Source organism: Helicoverpa zea, chromosome 2 (assembly GCF_022581195.2).
Source record: "Helicoverpa zea isolate HzStark_Cry1AcR chromosome 2, ilHelZeax1.1, whole genome shotgun sequence".
In the NCBI taxonomy this organism is placed as follows: domain Eukaryota; kingdom Metazoa; phylum Arthropoda; class Insecta; order Lepidoptera; family Noctuidae; genus Helicoverpa; species Helicoverpa zea.
In genome coordinates this window covers 7,260,543-7,266,118 of record NC_061453.1, presented here as the reverse complement: position 1 = coordinate 7,266,118, position 5,576 = coordinate 7,260,543, and positions in this window count along the sequence as shown.

The window sequence follows — 5,576 nt, the reverse complement described above, 5'->3', positions numbered from 1 at the left end:
GTATCGCGAGACTGAGTCGAGGCCTTTACGCTCTACTTTATTATTATCTTTATTTATGATGATTATAGTAATAATCTTTATAAACTGTTTAATCTATAATACACAAGTGTTGAAATTGACAGCTTTTACTACTTACGTTGATTATGACTTAACAATTATCATCTCATCGACGCAATGGGCCCGCAGTGACATTTTTTCATTGAAGTTAACTGCCGATTACTCTGCAGAAGGTTCTTTTATGTCTAATTTATGGTTCATCAAATACATTCTCTTCAAATAATTTCACTAGATTTCATATTATTCTTGTTATCTCGTTAGCACAAAGTAAGAAGAATAACAGGAAAGGAATACTTTCATTTGATTTAGCATAAAAGAAAAATTCCCATATAATTCATCACTGATAAATAGATGGAGTTCCGTTTTCACAGAATGATATCATTTCATACGATGTTATTTGACATGATTGGTTTTAAAGTAAAGATTTTTTTATCTTATCATTTGGTATTTTTGAGAAGTAGCTGGTAACAATTTATGTAACATCGAAACAAATCTGATACTTAGTAACGCTTTGCCCGCGACTTTGTCTGTGCGTAGCTACATTATATATTAGGGATTCAAAGTGGCATAAGTACTTACTATAAATAAGTAGATACCAAAGTAAAAGTTTAAGTACATCTTATTTTAAAAAAAACACTGTAATGCTACTGCTCTGGTTAAATTAACCTTTTCATGGTTGATGTGATTTTCATGAAAACATAAACATACCTACTGGGACACGCACTTATGACAGTGGCTCAAATAATGGAAATTCTTGAAGGTGCATACTTATTTAAAAGTAATCTTAAAAATGATAATAGACATGCATCTTTGATTGAAATTCATCCTCCGAGCCTTTTTCCCAACCGTGTTAGGGTCGGCTTCCAGTCTAATCGGAATACCAGTGCTTTGCAAGAAGCGACTGCCTATCTGACCTCCTCAACCCAGTTACCCTTGCGTTGATTGAAATTAAAGAATAATAATTCAAATTAAAGAAATATTTCTCTGTGATGTCTCTACAAGATTAATTTACAAGATGATGTTTTTACAATTTACTTCGTTGTACAAATATAGTATAGTGCACCTAAGACATCTAACCAACCTGAAAGATTTCGTTAATTATAGATTCTTTAATAATTACAAAAACTTATGAATAATAATTACATGCGTAAACTACGTGCGTTTTTACGCTCAGTTAATGAGTATCAACGTTTTTTGTGATGTCCGTTATCAACACTGTTGAATGTGGCTGTTTCTATTAAGATTATACTAATCCACTTGTGTAATCTACTAGATGTCGCGATAGTTATAAGGTTACGATAATAAATTGAATGGAAAAAATATCTATCGACAATCCGTGTATTAGGGGACAGTTGGATATCAAAGCCCAGGAAACGACGCCGCACCGGACAGCGGCGACTCTTCGGGTATAGGGTATAACTCTAAATTACCATTTACTGGGCAATGTTTTACATACTTATGTTCATTCGATCCACTTAGCAACGCCAATCAACATAAATTATACTGACGCTGTAAAATTGGACATCTTCGAGTATCATAGATTGATAAAATTATTAAGTCAAAGTATGATTGCGATTGAGGAATGTAACTTACATAAGTGTTTATAAAGTGCGGAATCATTTCGCTGGCTATCGCTTTTTCCTTTTACACAGTTACAAAACAATACTACTTCATATTATGTAGCTTTACTCATATTACGTTAGCTGAACGTGACTAGAAACGGTATTAACGCTACTCTTGCTCGTATCACTAGGGCTTCTGCTCACTTAGCGAACGAAGAGGGCGTGACGATACATAATCACGCCTCCTCCATATAAATCACAATATATAACATAAATACAATATAAACAATAGTATTTAAGTTCATCTCCTCTCCCACAAATGAATTGCCTGTTCAGCGTCATAATTCGCTTCCCTGCTCTCAAAACGTCAACAATTTTAAAATGTTTTAGTCCCGCGGGCCGTGAAAAGTTGATTTCTTTTTTGCGAGGTTTTGTTATTACATTTACAGCGGCCGGTCAACTGAATGTCAACGTACTTTGTACGAAACTCGCGAAATAAATAACACGTTTACAGGAAAGCGATACACATTCGGGAAGCGCGCACAATAACGCCCAGACCGATGTATTAAGTATAAAGATAAAAACAAATGGTTTGTGCATTTTAATTAAACGTTTAATCGACCTTCATTCTGTTGTGTACATAAGGGTACGGAAGAGTAAATAACATAAGTAAATACTGTTTACAAAATTTGGAAGCTAATGGGAGCGAGAAATGTTTGTTTGGGGAGAAGGGAGGCATTTGAACTCCGATTTTGAATTTGTAATATACCGCAGTTTGTTGCCAGGGAATTTTAAATTTAATTGTCCAGACCGTGTTTAGTGATATGAAAATAACAACAATATATTTTAGATCGACGTGCGTCACAGTGTAGCCGGAGAAGTAAGTAGTTGTCGGAACATACTTGTCCCTGTATTTAGTATGGTGCAGTGTAAACTTTCATGTACTCGTACTGGAGTGTAGAAGCATATATTTAATTTACAAAGTAACTTCCGAAAAAGTGCCCTAAAGATAAACTTAATCCTTTAGAAAAACACGCGTGATATCATGTATTGCACATTTTCCATTATGACACGAGAAGTAATATATTGATGCCCTTAGAAGCTGCAATAACACTTTTGTATTATAAACTGATTCAGCAAAAAGTTCATAACTGATAAGACTTTAACGTAACAAATATTTATTGATTGCAATAAAATGCTCATGATGTCATACAAGTATAAACTGACTCAGCGAATAGTCTCAAGGCTGGTGCGCGAAAAGGCATCGACGGAGGGGTTAGACTTTGATGCATGTTGCAACACTGAAGGCCTAGGACGTCCGTAGAAGTCGAAAGTGGCAGCCGGCACGCATCGCATGCAACTTGCTAACTATACTTTGTAGGTTCACACAGACAGAAGGTGGCGAGATTTTTTTATCTCTATTTATAAAATTAATGCACAATATCCCTAAATAATAGACCTAATTCTATTAAAGACTAGCTGTTCTATGCGGTTTCGCCCGCGTCCCGGGATACTACTTATGGTACCCGGATAAAACATAGTCCATGTTCAGCGTAGATAATTAAGCATTCTAACAGTAAATCAGAATCAGAATTATTCAAATTGGTTGAGTACTTCCGGAGCCTAAAATACTAGAGCGATCGGAGAACAAATACGTTTACGACTTCGTCTTAGTACCTATAGGCGAAATGAAGAAAAGTTACTCGTTTTTCTTATATTTATTATTTATATCTAGTTGCATAAAATTCACACAGCCGATATTAATCCAATATGTGTGGACTTTTAGTACAAACACGAGATTAATTTGCTATCAGACACTGCAATTCGCGTCAGAGCTATTTACTTTAGGAAGTGGGTAACAAAAGGTAATTACACAGGTATGAGTTACTGGCTTGTTTACCTCAAACTACGGATAATAAAATGTGATTGGTAAAGTTCGGATTGCAATTTTCTTTTAATTAATTGGTCAGTAATTGGATCATAAATCGAATGATTGTGTATGTATTTGTTTGTGTTTATATTAACTGTGAAATACACGATGGATTACTTTAATTGTCTCCGTGGATGAAGGGTATGAAGGTTAGCTATTTTATTATGAAAATATGTAAAAAGTGGTAAATATAAACTTATTCAATTAACGGCTTGATTTTCCGCTCTCGCTGAAAATCAGCGCAGAAGCTTTTGTCCCGCATAGGGTCTCAGCATTATGATGAGCGAGGGCCGTTTCACGTGGGGTGTGACACATATTTCCCGTTATTGTATTTCTAATTGTAATTCTCCTTTTTTATTTCTATTTTTTAAAGGCACTGTTTCACACGCGTGAATAAACGTATTTCATTTCAGTTTATTTCGTATTTCATTTCATTCATTTTTAATGTGTGTACGTAAACGTCACGAACTGTGTACTTTACACTTTGATCAAAGTGTATTGGCTTTAACTGGTAACGTGATTATGTTTTTAATTGATTTATAAATAACATTTTGCTATGTAATGCTAGGCCCACTGTTCCACCCACTTAATGCATAATATTTCTAATCGGATTATATCCAATGTTTTATTTTGTTTGTACCTACAGAATGATGTAATCGTACAATAACGATATGATAACATTTATAATATTCATTGTGCAACAGATAGGTAAATCCCTATTCTACCTATTACTACACATGTGTAAAAGCTAAAGAAGATGAATCGAGGATTTTTAATCACCTTCTCTTTAGCCAGGAAATGCCGGAACTAATTTTATAATTTACTTGTTATACAGACCCTCTTCAAATTCATAATGATTTGGATCTTGAATAAATCTTACCGCTTCGCTAGATCTATCTCTATAATAAAGTACTTAATAATATGTTGCGGATGAAAGCTGAGGAAAACACAGGTTTCATATTATCTGATTATCAAAATATATTGCCTAATATATTACCGTCACGTGATTTTAATGTGTTCAAAATCCATTGATTAAAATCGCATAGTGACACACGTGTGACATTATAGCTATATATTTTTTATATTTTCATAATTTTAACTCATGATTTCTTAGGTAAGCTTTTATTTTTATAAGAAATACATCGAAGATCTGAAGTTGCCAAACTGGCGTTGGTCTTCCAAAATGTTTAGTTGTGTTCACGTGGCTCGGGAATTTATCTTAGTATGTTTTCAGAGAAAATATCACAGGAACAGTATAAATGTATAATGTTTATACGATTCCGCGTGAACAATTCCCTTTATTGTAATAAAGTCTTAAATATACGACCCATTTCGGTATAATCTAGGAAATGTTAATATACATTTCCAACCAATTTTTGATTGATTATATATCCAAGGAAAAGGCCAAAATGTTTTTTCATGGCTTCTAAAATCTCAAAACTTCTTATCAATACTTTTAAAAGATTTGAAATTTGACGAGATGCGTCAAAGACTTATGTTTATTTACTTGCACGATGAATTTTTAAGTATTCTCTCAAATAACTATCCTATCTGTTCGTTATACTTAAAATACCAGCACTCCGGCATAGTTAAGTACTTACCTACGTTGTAAAGAAACTCACAAAAGATTTGCTTAAAAAGAACTGGTTCTCTATATACTACCTACTGACATAGTTTGAATGTGCTAAGTTTGTATAGCCGATTGAGAAAGAGGTCAACAGCAATACATTCATTGAAAAAGATATCAATAAAGAAGAACCGAAAAAAGTCGGCATGATATCGCGGGGTCAATCAAGCTAGTCATTGTTTTCCATTTAACACAAATGTTCAACATCCGTCCATCATTGACCTAATAAATCCTTTTAGTGGAGAAAATATAATGTGGGGCAAGGTCGTCTGTCAATAATAAAGGATGGTGCGTATCGGTGGTATGGTGGTCGGCGATGGCGAGCGCAGAGTGCGGGTATGCGGCGCTGGGCCGCCGCCGTCACCGCAGTATGACGCGGCCCGCGAGTCGCCCGCCCGCG